The sequence below is a fragment of the Malania oleifera genome, chromosome 12, assembly GCF_029873635.1.
Source record: "Malania oleifera isolate guangnan ecotype guangnan chromosome 12, ASM2987363v1, whole genome shotgun sequence".
In the NCBI taxonomy this organism is placed as follows: domain Eukaryota; kingdom Viridiplantae; phylum Streptophyta; class Magnoliopsida; order Santalales; family Ximeniaceae; genus Malania; species Malania oleifera.
Window position 1 is genome coordinate 26,332,094 of NC_080428.1, and position 14,091 is coordinate 26,346,184.

Sequence of the window (14,091 nt, forward strand, 5' to 3'; positions counted from 1 at the left end):
AACCCGAGAGGTTTGATCGACTATTGCTTAGCACCGATCACCTGAACTCACACAGAAAATTCAAATTAAAGTTGGGGTTCGGTTGACCAAGGATAGTGTCGATCGGCTGAGGTTAAGGCGATACAAACCCTTCGTAGGTTCAGTCGGCTGAGCTCCTTGTCAGTTATCCGAATTGGTTTACTTCGGTCAGCCGATTAATTTTACTCCTTAAAGGCCGATCTGCCAAGGCAGATATGTCAGTATGGGATTTTGGTTTCGGCGCCTAAGGAAGATGCGTGTTCAACAGGATGGTCACCCGAGCCCCTTTTAAAAATCTTTTACAAATAGCTTCGGTCGGCTTAGGTAAATTGAACTTTTAAGATTTGGTCGACCAGGGCCTTTTCAAAGTGCACATTTTTGCCCTATTTTTGTCCTTGAATTGATTCCATCATGTGTGAATAAGTTATACCATTTTGTTGTAAAGGTTTTGGGTCCTAATGGTCAGTCTATGGTCTTATATATTTGAGCATTCAATCCTTACCATGCATGAGATGCAATTATTATAGACCATCTAATTATTACAGACCCAAAGAAGATATAATGCAATTACAATTTGTTGGCCTTACAAGGTTTAATACTCCATTTTGATGCTAACAAACAAGTAGGACTTAACATGCTTTAGTTAAGTATGTGTTTTCTCAGGAATCCATATTGAAAGTACTCATGTAGCATGGATCAAAGTTTGATAGTATGGATCAAAGTCTGAAGATCATAAGAGCATGATGATTAAAGAAGATCAACATGAGAGCTAAAAGAAGAAATATCAAGAGGATGTAAAGAGATGAAAGATTAGATTATTCTAAAAGATTAGAGACTAGCAACAAAGGAAGTTCAGAGCAAAGAAGAATTTTTTAGCATTCAGGACAAGTCTTTGTAAGTACTTTAAGTCTATTCAAGTATGAAGTTTTCATTTTGAAGCTCATTAGACAAAGAGACTTAGAGACCTTAAGATAATAACTTGGAACATGTTTTCAAAGTTAAAACAAATCTATATTCCAAGTAATAATGAGAGAAAAAAATCAAAAAGTGACTAAGAAAAGAAAATCATTCAGTTGACAGACGACTGTGTGTTAACATATAGACGACTGACTAAATTTACAAGGTTTAAAATTGAAACACAGAAGCCTAACAGATGACTATCAAAGCTCCCACAGATGACTGTCAGTGAAAAGTGAGAAGACTGTTTAGGTTTCACCAGACGATTGTCCACCCTCTATGTTATTAAAAAGCTTAAAAGTATACATAGACAGACGACTGTCATCATATGGACAGATGACTGTCACCTCATATTCTAGTGATAGACGACTGCCACTCAAGGGACAGACGACTGTCACCTTTCTGCCTATGATTTTCACAATTATATTAAATGGACAGATGACTGTCAGGACTTCACAGTCGACTGCCTCGCGGCATTTTTCTGTTTTCCAATGGATATAATTTTTGAAATTCAAATATTTGGAAACTCAAATAAGTTTAATATATGGGAACAAGTCTGAGTATCCTTTGGGGAACAAGCAAGAAGGTTTTATACATCTATAAATACCCCTAAAGACACATTGATTTAATCACCAAGATCATTAAGAACTCACAATCTGCTGTCATACTCTCTCTCATTCTGAAATTCTGAAAGTGCTTCATATTACTCTCATCCTTGCTTGAAATTAAGAGAAGTTCTTGCTAAATCTCACTGTGTTTGATCATTGAGTTGCTAATTCTTTCATTGAAAGATACCTATGGTGATAAGTTTCTAAGAGCTTCATTTTGAAATTCATATTCTGAATTTACTGAAGTGCATTAGTGTTTTAAACTTGTACTAATCAGCTCTTTGACGAGCAAGTTCTTGTACGTATTGTTTTTCTATCATTGTAACAGGGCTTGTTGACAATTTGAGTATTGAATCGTTGGACCAAACAAGGGGAGATTGTTTGGAGAAGGCGGGCTCTAGCCTTACCCAAGGAGTGCTTGTAATTGTTTTTGTTCCGGCTGATAAAGGAACGGTAATAGTGAATCCTTTGGCAGTTTGGCCAAGGGCGAGGATGTAGGCTGTGTTGAAGCTGAACCTCGTAAAAATCCTTGTGTTCTTCTTTCTCTACTCTACTCTTTATTTTTCAAGGATATAATCTGCGTGGTTGCTTTAAATTTCAATTCTGAATGTTTGGTTGTTAAATAGACCAGAAGGTAATTCATTTTGGATAAATCAACATTGATTGCTAAAACCGAAAGGGACTACGTTGGTTGATTATCCTTGACCTATTAATCTGAAAGTTTATTTAAAAACTGAAAATTGGGAAGAAGAATAATTGTGATACAGGGCTTATACTGAGTGTAGCAAATTTTCACATATATTGTTACATAAATTGAGAGTTTGATCTTGTTGTGATTGATTGTGATTGTTTCTAAAGATTTGCAACTTAAAAGAACTAATTCTAAAGGAACAATTTTTTTTTAAAACCAATTCAGCCCTCCTTTTGGGAAGCTATTCCTAATTTCACAATTGATAAAATGGTCTTCAGTCCTTTTGCTCTTCAAATGCCATATATATATAAGCTTTGATGGGCATCAAGGCTCCCACCGTATCCATACCATCCATGCGCGCTAAGAGTAATCCTGTTAAGAAACTCAATGCACAGGTAAGATACAAAGTGATCTATCATTATCAAAACGGGACAAAGACTCATAGAATCAACACACTTACTCTCTTAATCTCTTTGATCTCTCTCTCGAATTTTCTCTCAATTCTTTTTCTCTCATTTTTATTTTTTTACCAATTTTTTTTGTACTTTTTGTCAATCAACTCTACACAAAGGAATGAGGGCTTTCAAATACTTTTAGGTCCACAAAAATTTCAAGATAAGTACCCCTCTTCTCTTTGCTTCTCATTTTTAGATCAAACAATCTTGATTTGTATTTTAAGTTTGAATTGAATAGAGCTCATGGTGAATTGACACACCCTGAACTCGGTGAGTGAACTCAATCAGTTGGGTGACTCAATGAGTTAACTCAATACGTCTTTATGAGCTGAATGGGTTTTGGGTCTTGTTCATATGGGCTTTGCTTGGGATTTGGACGTGTAGACTCTATTTGGTTTTTGGGTTAGGATGGGCTCTATTTGGTTCCTAGGTTAGGTTGGGCTTTGTCTTTTTTTAAATAGATTGGTTTAATGGTTTTTTAAAAAAATTGGATCTGCGCCCCAATATTGGGCTAATGGCTTCTTCTTTTTAAATGGCTAAGGGTTTTGGGTGTCAAAAAATTGGGCCCAAGGCCCTTTTATTTTAAAACACGAGGCTTGGGTTATTTTTGAAATTGGTAAATGGACCCAGGTCCAAATGGACCTGGGTCTTGAGGAGTTTATGGGTCAAGTTAATGGGTCAGTCAATGGGTTTGTGCCAACGGCTTAGGGCCAACGAGTTGGATCTGAATCCTTAGATCGGATTTGATTGATTTCAAAATGCTTTGTTTCCTATTTTCGAATGAATATTGAATAATAATTAAAAATATGAGAAAGACTTACCTAGAATCTTGTACTCCTTCAATCTTTGAGTCCTCTTCTCTTTAGTCTTGGCTGCAATTCCTCTATCTTTTTGGGTGGATGTTGTGGTATGACTTTCTGAATGCTACTACCTGTATGTTTGTCCATCTCTGTGTGTCTAAATTTCTTTCTAAGATGCTATCGTTGTGTGGGATGTTGTGAATGGTGTAATCCCAAGAGGGAGCATGAATTGGATATTTAAAAAAAAAAAAAATCTTCCTAGGTCAGGTATGTTCAATTTCAAACAACAGCCAGTATTACAAAACCTTGGGTCTTTCTATGCAAACTCAAATCCCCCCAATAATATAAGCGTGTATGTAAACCAATTAATCACAATAAATAATCAAACATACATGTGCGGAAATAAAATAGCGTAGGGAAAGAAAAAGGCACAATATTTGTCATTAAGGTTCGGCCAATACTGCCTACGTCCCCGCCTCAAGGTAGAGCTCAAGGATTCCACTATTTGCTCACTTAACCAGGTGGAGTGACGTCGTTTGCAATACTCCTTATAAGGTGGAGTCTCCTCAGCTCGATTATGGGGCTGAGCCACAACTAGTTCCCCTTATGAGGCGAAGTCTCCTCAGCTGAATTACGGGGCTAAGCCACAACTAATTCTCCTTACAAGGCAGAGCGTCCTCAGCTCACCTAACCAAGCTAGAGCCAAACCAATACACCTTACAGGATGGTGCATTCCTCTTCAAGCCACGTCTGGAACACGAAGATAATAATATTTTGAGAACAAACAAAATGCTTCTCAAAAGCAGAGATGTACAATATAAGGCTCTAAAATGCACTTTCATATTATATGAAATATAGATCAGTAGAGAATGTGTATTTTTCATAAAATGATTTTGCAATTTTTGAAAGTGATGTATATGATAAACTACTTCAAAGATTTAACCCCAAAAATATTTCTCTAAAAAATTATTTTTCAATGAAGTGTATGAGAACCTAGGGTTTTGCTTTTAAACAATTTTCTCAAGATTAAGAGACCTTTCAAGCAAAGATATTATAGATGAATATATGCTCAAGGTTCTCTTGACTTACCCTAACTCACTTTCTCAAAAATAATTTTTCCAAAGATTTATTTCAAGGAAAGTTAGGGTTTTGGCTCAAAAAGATTTTTGCAAACAAATACAAATGAGCCTTTGGATCTTGCAATAGATATGCACAAAGATCCACAAGCTATATGAAGTTTCCCCAAAAATATTTATAAAGAAAAATATGTGGGAGAAACTCAATGCTTACTCTCAAAAATTGATTTTCAAAATGGAGTATGAATAAGAGTAAATTCTTTTCAAATGCTATAAAATATGCTTACTAGAATGATTCTTCAACAATCTTCTAGAGCAATGAATCTGCTAAAGAAGAAAGTGAGAAGTAAACAATGCTCCTTTTCAAAAGATTTTTCAAGGAAAAGGGAAAGAGAGTAGCAATTTAAGTACAAAATATTTGAGAGAGTATTTAGGCTAATCTACTGCCTAATTGTGCTAATGAAAGGGGAATATATAGAGTTTCTAAAAATATGACCATTTGGGAACACAAGGGGCATTTTAAATTTATTTAATTAAAATTAAACACGTTTTTAGCACTGAAAAATTGGGCAACCCGAAAGGGTCGGTCGACTGACAACTTCGTCAGTCGGCGGACCTAAGCTAAAAATTCAAATTTCTTAGGGGCTCGATTGACTAAGCAAATTGCCAGTCAGTTGACCAAAGGCAATTCTGAACCCTTCATTAGTTCGGTCGGCTATCCACAAAAGCCAACCAGCCGAGTGAATAGTGTCAGCTGACTGGGGCTATTTTGTTCCAAAAATGTCGGTCGGCTAAGGAATACAGATTTGTCAAGTTCTAAGGTCGGTTGACTATGGAAACTTAACTAAGAAAATGGTCGGTCGACTGAACTTTGTCAAACTTTGACTTTTGGCCAAAGGTATGGTCGGTCGATTTGGGGTTATATAATGTGAATTGGTCGGTTGACCGACGTCAGTGAATGCCTTAGTTTTTGCCCTGAATTTTGACCCTAAAGTTGTTCCAAAACCCTTGTATGATTTTAGCTTTTATGAAAAGGATATTTGATTAAAGTTTAGGTTCCCCTAAGGTCTATCTACGATCATTCTGAGCATTTAACCATATCATGTAGTGCATGCATTATTACAGACCAAAAAACCTAAATGCATTACAAATTAAAATACATGTCTTCTCTTCTTTGCTCTTTGATCATCCCATGGAATATGCTAGGAGTATAATCTTTAAGTTCTTCATTGGCTTCCATGTTTAGTCCCCTTATGTGTGTGTTGAAATATAAACATGTTCACATAATAAATATACACATAAGATACTTGTACTTTGTTAACATCAAAATAGGGATCGGACTCAAAAAGTCAACATGGGAATCAACTTTTGAACTGCTCCTCTATCTGAAATCCTCCCAAAATTTCTACGTTGTTTGTGTGCAAATCTCTATGCAATTCTCACTGCATTTCTCACACTATGAATTTCTCACACACTACCTCTCAACACATTTTTTTTTTTTCAGAGCTCTCTCTCTTTTTTGCTAAATGTATTCATGTTTTTTTGTGTTTTCTCCTTCTGCGAACCCCCTATTTATAGTGTTGGAGTCTTAGCTGAGATAGGCAACCTTTAGGAATTTTCTTTCCTAGTGTCTTCCTTTCATACAAATCCTTGCACTTGCTTTCCTTCCTACAATCCCCTTCGTCATGCGATTTGGCTTATTCTCTTTTTCTTATTGAATCTTTGGCCGAAGATATAAGGGGATACATCACAATATTTTGAAATCTTCTCTAATTAATTACATAATCGCTTAAATTTTATTTCCTTTGCTGCTTGATCTCCTTTCTTTTTTTGGATGCAAGTACCTATGAAGATGCTTTGGAAATATCCTTGTGCATAAGATTTTTGCTCGGCCCCCCTCTGTATTTTTTTGTATATTTGGTGTTTCCTCTGATGTATTTCCCTGTAATCCCCCAATGTACTTCTCTATACCCCTTATGTATTTCCTTGTACCCCTGATGTATTTTATTATTTGTACAAAAAGTGAGATGAATAAAAAAGGTTATTTAATAAAAAGGGTATGTTTGCATATACATAAAACAAGAGAGTGAAATGTCATCAAAACAGGGAACCCGGTTAAATTTAAGAAAAAAACAAATAAAAGAATGTTAAAAAGAACCTTGTTTAAGTTCAATGAAATAAAAAGGTTATCAAAAAGGACCCAGTGGTATGAAATAACAAAGTTATCACAAAAGGGCCTAGTTATATTTCCTATGTTTGCATAGGAAGATGAATAAAATACAAGAAACCTTATTAAAAAGAGCCCAATTGAAATTGGGTGTCTACAGCTTTTCAACTTAGGCACAAAATAGACATTATTAATAAGAATATGGCTCCCATATTTTGAAAGAATCAAAATAGTGCATTTCCCACATATTTGAATCTTTGAAGAGTATCCAAATGAAACATTCCCATTCACCTTCTCCTCAAGCGTGACAAATTTTTCTTTATCTCCACATATGTGATTGCTTGCTCCATTATCTAATAACCACAGACTTTTGCCATCATTCTCCTCATTTTTGAAATCTAGTAGTAGAGTGGGCTCTACGGTTTCTTACTTGTCATATACTAGATTGGCTTTTTCCTCCACATCATCAGGCACACTATAACATTCCCAAGAATAATGCCCAAATTTGTGACAATTGTAACATTCACTATGAGACTTGTCATACCTCCTCTCGTTCGTTCTAAGATTGTTGCATCTTCCTCTTCCTCTTGCTCATCCACAATTTCTATATGATTGATAGCTCCTTTCATCATGTTTGAAATTAGCATGATCATTTCTACCTCTTCCTCCTCTACCACAACCATTATCACAACAGTGTCCTCATCCACACCCTCGTCATCTTTGGCTCCTTTTGCCTTGATCATCTTTGAGAGAAACCGTAGTTTTGAGAACTTGTTCCAATGGTTCATCTTGCCTTCTCTTGATCTTTTCTTCATGGGCTTGTAAAGAGTCTTCTAATTGTTTAAGCATCATGGAGTCTAGATCTATGGACTCCTTGATGACACACACCACATAATAAAATTTTGGAGCTAAGGAATGAAGAATCTTCTCTATCACTCGAACATCTTCAATTTTATCTCCATACCTCTTTATTTGATTCTCAACAGCGTTCACCCTTGAACAATGATCCGAAATTGATTCAAATTCCTTCATACACAAAGCTTCAAAATCATCTCATAATGTTTGGAGTCGCATCTTCTTCACTTTGTCAACTCCTTGGATAGAGTTGTGCAAAATTTCCCAAGCTTCCTTTGCGATGGACGCATTGGCCACCTTATCAAACATCGAACCATCCAAACATTGATGGATGAGGGTGAGGGCTTGTTGGTCCTTCTTCCTTGTCTTAGCCAAAACATCCTTGTCATTTTGAGGCAAAGAAACTTCATTTTGAGGTGGGACATAACCTTTTTCTACAACCTCCCATACATCTTGCGAGCCAAGCACCGCTTTCATACAAATACACCAAGTTTCATAATTTTCGTTTGTAAGACAAGGAAATTGAAACGAATACACTCCACTATTGTGCACCATCTCTCAAAGGAAATCGCTATACCACTTTGTTAAAATAGAAAGTAAGAGATGCGTGTATTCACTTGATCCAAAACTTGAGTACAAAAGGGGTATTTATAGGTACAAAACATGACTCTTGAACATCTATTTTCATGAACCCAACTAATTACATAAACCTTAATTAATTGTTTAATAAATGAATCACAATAAATATGCTAACTTGCACATACATGAACTAAGACACGTGAATGCATTAATTCAAATTAATCTCAACAGATTTGGGTTGGAGTTTTCGTGGGCTAGTGGTTGAGATTTGTTTGGTTGCTTTAAAGATTTGAGCCTCCACGCCATACCCACTTTGTCATTGTGAGTTGGGTGATTTGGATGGTAAGGATTTGAGTTCAAACGGTTGCCTTTGGCTGTATCAGTTCTGCAATTGATGAGGACATGTAGTGAGATTTGAGGGATTTGTGGGATGGTAGACCATTCTTGAGCTTGGCACCATCGTCATGCCCCCGTCCAGCCCATGGAAGGCTATGCGTCTTTTACCTTTCGCATCCTCTTGAGAGATTCTTGAAAGTGATATCCTTGTTTGATTTTTCTATAGCAAATCTCTTTTCTGTTTAGTGCATTTCTGGTTTTCTCCTCTCCCACCAAAACCTCCTCTAGAAAAGGTACATCCCCATCTTCACCTTCGATGCCTATGAGACCTGTAGGTTTCTAATGGACCAGTATGTGCTAAGTTTAATTTTACAGACCACAACATTGTCTGCGATAAAAACGTGTTATTGGATCTCCTTACACTTGTGTAACCTTACTTTTAAAATCTCATCCGGCGAATCAATATTTTGAAGGTCTTTAGAAAGGCCTCCACAAGTGAATGCAATAGCTTCCAACACTACTTTGCTTCTTAGATGAAGTGGAATTCCCTTAACAACAACCCAACGAGCGTCTCTGTTCTCACGGGTTTTATGGCTTAAGAAAAAAAAGATCCCACCTACGAACCCTCAAGAAATGTTTTCGGTATACTCTTGCCTGAGAGAAAAATATGATCGAGTAGCCTCCTCTTCCGACGAGAAAATGAAAATAACTTTATCAAAGGAGAGTTTCTTGATGTAAAATTTGTGTTACACCTTCCAAGGATTCAAACGCCACTCTGAAATACAGAAGTCCTTCATCAACACTTCCTATAAGACATCATTTAAGGAAGTCCTTCCTTCTTCTATTGTTTAAATCATCTGGTTTGATAAAAAGACCCTTCTTCGTGATTTTGATTTTGCATTCTCCCGTAGTTCCAAAGCCTCCGACTGTCGCTTGTGGGTATGTCTTTCCTTTCTATTGTTTAAATCATCCGGTTGTTGCCTAAGGCATTTCTTTAATGCATCAGCTAGACAGAAGCATTTCTCCAGCCTCTTGTCCACTACAAAGTCCAGGGAGAAGTAGTCCTTGCCAACGACTGCTTCTTTTATTTTGAGGAAGAGCTTGTCACACTTCCTGATGAGATTGCAAGAATATTCTCTGTTCTTCTGGCTAGTAACAAAGGAATCGCATCTGCCAAGAGATAGATGGATTTGCAAAAGCCTTTTCCTCTAGCAGTTGTGACCGATATAAATTGACGAGTTTCTGATCAACAAATTTGAAATTCCTTTTATTTCACTATTTTTATTAAACCCCATTTTGCAAACAATATTCAGGTTCGGAGAGAGAGAGAGAGAGAGAGAGAGAGAGAGAGAAGTGCATTGAATGTAGTATTATTAGGAGAAAACAAACAATGGACAAAATTCTTTTTTAGGAAACATTTCAATAGCTAAAATTTGAGATTTACATATTTGAGGTATTAAGTTGGATTTGTGGAAGTAGGATGGTATACGGGAGAAAAATAGGACAATTTATTAAGTAGGCTAGGTTTACCAAGTTCTCTATAGATTAACCCAATAAAGTAGTGACAACTCTTGAATTTTTTAAAATTTTGAAAAGAGTTAATTATGGTTTACTCATTGGTCTGTTGTGTGAGTTATCAGTACTTTACTGAATCAGTCTATGAATGACGTGGTAAATCCGATCTATCTACTAATTTCTCGAGAGATAAGCTCAACCTTTGATTCTATAGTCCGGGTCTAATGTCAACTTTGAACCAAAACAAAAAAATACAAAAAATCAAGAGTCAAACAAGTAATGACTAGAAAGATAAGGCTTTGGATTTACGTCATCATAAACATTACATGATACATGTATTATTGTTGCTAGATGCACATTTTATTATTATTATTATTATTATTATTATTAATTGTCTAAGGGAACATAAAAAATTTATAAATCTAAATAATTATAAATCCAAATGAAAATCCTGGGAAATTAAAAAACAAAAAGGCTTGGACTCTAGTTTGAATTCAAGACCGTGCTTAATATTTGGATAATTTATTAAATACATTCTCATTGCATTTGGAAATGTTCCTAGAGCATCCCAGAAGATCCAAAGTAGCGGTAATATGTGCATTCCTATGAAGCAGAGTTTAAATTTTCGGTCTATTAACTATGGAAAATAATTTATATTTTTTACATTATAAAAATATCATATTATTTTTAGGTTTTTTCTAATATTTGTATAAAAAAAGTTAAAATAACCAACCTTCCGTACAATTATTGAAAAGCTTTAAAAAAAAGGGCTTGACAAAATCTGAAATCAAAACATGAAAAGTATTTTTATGTTAAAACTATCAGTGTACAGTGCGTGTGAGTGTGGGTGCACTCCATTTTCTTTTCCCAAATAACGAAGATCGCTGCTTGATTGCTTTAAAAAAAAGGGGATCCTTTGGCACGTAATCAAATCCCTTTCATATTGGGATACGGTTGTCTAAGCAAAGGCAGAAATGAGTAGGTAGGTGAAAGGGGCAGCAAAGACAGACTGGGCCTGCTGCGCCCGCCCCCCCCCCAAAACCCAAAAATAATGGAGTTCACATCTACTTGAGCTTGAACTGGAAACTGCCTTCTCCGTACAGCTCATTCAATTCCTCACCTTAGCTTGGCGTGCAGTATAATTGAAGACTAGCTGGTCTGACCCACTGGGCCTGCAGCCAATGCCTAATCCACACGGCACACAACAGCATATTAATTTGTCGTGTTTAAGCAATTTCCTTGCTTTCAAATGCAAGGAGTTACCTGTTATAAATGTCAGCACCTAAAATATTCATTGTAATATGGTTGCCAAGGCAAGAAAACGCATTCAAACAAAAAAAAGGGAGCGGTCACTACACATTTAGGCATATGAAGTAGCGCAATCTTAAAATACTGGGTTTAGATCAACCCGTGCCATTGCCTAGTGGTCTGATAAGGTGGGGAAGTCATAAATATGCGCTGTGAGAGGGGAAGTCTAATTCAGCTTAACTGATAGTGTAATAGAACAGACATTTCCACTACTAAATACAGAGAAAAATGAGGAAAAGAGTGACGGTCAGTTGTATGTTGTCGAGAAACACAATCTGCTTTGCAAAATTTGGATAAAATTTATGTGAATATGCAAATAATGAAAGCTGACTTCAAAATGGATTAAGCAGACACGTACAGACAATCCCAGAAGCATAATAAATAACAATATTGATAATTAATGTGTTGCCCCTTGCAGGGAAAGCGTACATGCTGTGATACTTGTGCTCGCTGCACCGTGCTACTTCTCCGTTGATGATCTTCGTCACCTGCACACAAACATTGAAATGAGTATTCATACTATTCCACATGCCATCTAAGGCCATCAGCAACTGGATGTTTTGAAATATTGAAAAGAATCAAAAAAAAAAATAGTTGGAAATCTGAATTAGAGCTATTAGAAAAAATAAATAAATAAAAATTATCAGTGCAAAGTTTGGACCAGAGTGTTGAAACTTGGTTTAAATGAATAGACTAATGTCTGTGAAATAAATCAAGATAGTATTTGAAAGCAAAGATTTTGGACCTTAGATTTGAATTTAGGTAGATTTGAACAAATTTCAATACAATTTTAAATTACATCTTATCCCACTCCAATACGACTTCAAATCCAAGGTCTCTCCAAAGGGAATTCAAAAGCGAGGAGAATCAGTGAGAAATCAAGAACCACCTCCCCCAGAAGATGTCATATGATGTACATTACAATCGAAGTCCAGTACAACACAATTGTAAAGAAGATAAATGAATAGACTACACAAAAAATAACACAAAGCAAACAATGGGATTAATGTGGTTCACTTGTGAATCTTGTGCTCTTTATAAAGGAAAAAAAGAATTTACTGAATCAAATGCAAATAAAATGAAAATCATAATCACACAACATTAGAACCCTAGTGCTCATAATTTCTGCTTCATAAAGATGAAGGAAAACTGTTCAAACCATTCAAAGACACAAAATATATCACAAGCAAATATAAGAGTGATTATACGAATCCAAAAACACTCAACATTGGGTTGGTTACTAATTAGTGGGTTTACGTGTAGTGATATTGGCATTAAGTTTGGACTCAGAGGACAGGCAATATCCCCCTATATAGGTGATACTTTCCATGTACTTCTCAAATGTGGTCAAATTGTTTTCTTGCAAACATTCAGCCACATAATCTTTTTCTAAGCTCCATTCCCTCATTTAGTCTAGTGACCATGTACTCTGAATTATGCTTAAACATTAGAGTGTTAACCTGATATTAGCTTGGGCAGTGTGTCATAAAAGAATGATTTCTTTAGAAGTTGAAACTCAAAAATGAAAGCATCTATGGTGGTTCGAAGGGAAAGTCGAATTTTATACAAAGGAGGTTATATTTAGAGAATGGCGAAGATAATATAGGAGAAATTTAAATTGTTAATTTTCCTATGAGCATGAGATGTCTACTATGCCTTTTGAAGCATCATGCGCAGTCTCACAAGCCAAGCTTGTCCAAAGCCTTATACTTGCCTATGATTATTTAGTGGATAACTTTCACATAAATAGTAGTGTGGGTTTCATTCTTTAAGTTAAGTGGCACCCTAGTTAAAAAGGGAGATCCGACTCCTCACATATAATGATGTTTCTTTGTATTAGAATAAGAATAACATAAAAAGCTTTTTAGGAGAGAATGAGTGTTCATAAACTATTATAAAACTCACTAGCAAAAATTAGTGTGCTTATCCTACATGCCTCCCTCCACGAACACATATTGCCCATGATGTCTAAACAGATGAGTTACATTGCTTTGCTTCACTGCAAACTCTTGTTTACTTCGTGCTTAGTGACCACTTGTAGTGTATCTTGTATTCAATGCATGTGAACATGCACTTGTAGGACATTTGCAGTTAGTTGGGTTATTGGTCAAAGTTTGTGTGCAATAATTAGTGCTGCACAACCCTCAAAATTGTGTGAAGTGTTCACCCATAACAGTTGGTATTATAGGAGTATTTGCATCATTTCTTGACATCGAGCGCAAGCATCGGAATCTAAAGGAGTATTTGCATCATTTCATTAAGGGTATGTACAATGGAGTAACAACTAGTGTAAGGACTATAAATGGAGAAACTAGAGAATTTCCAATCACCATAAGTGCATATCAAGGATCTACTGTGAGTCCCTATTTTTCTACTTTAGTGATGGACCAATTAACTAAAAGTGTTCAAAAGAAGGTTCCATGATATATGTTGTTTGCAGAGGATATTGTATTAATTGATGAAACTAGGGACGAAGTAGAGACTGAGTTAAAATTATGGAGAGAAGTTTTGAAATCTAAAGCATTTAGGATAAGTAGAAATAAGACAGAATATATGAAATGTAATTTTAGTAATAATAGGAGGAATATTGGAGACAAAGTTAAACTTGATGATGAAGAAATAATAGCACTTGTAGATTTCGATACCTTGGATCTATTATGTAAGCTGAAGGAGAAATTGAAGATGATGTAATGCATAAAGTTAAAGCAAGTTGGGTAAAATGGAGA

The 14,091-nt window shown here is 35.8% G+C and overlaps 1 protein-coding gene across 2 annotated transcripts in view; it reads right to left on the reverse strand.

Moving 5' to 3' along the window:
* Positions 1-11,621: 11,621 nt before the first annotated feature.
* Positions 11,622-14,091, reverse strand: part of LOC131144316 (transcription factor TCP2) — a 62,930-nt gene continuing 60,460 nt past the window's right edge. For both annotated transcript variants that reach the window (XM_058092879.1, XM_058092878.1), the window contains exon 5: positions 11,622-11,853. The gene's annotated coding sequence lies outside the window, so the exon portion shown is untranslated. The remainder of the gene's footprint in view (positions 11,854-14,091) is intronic.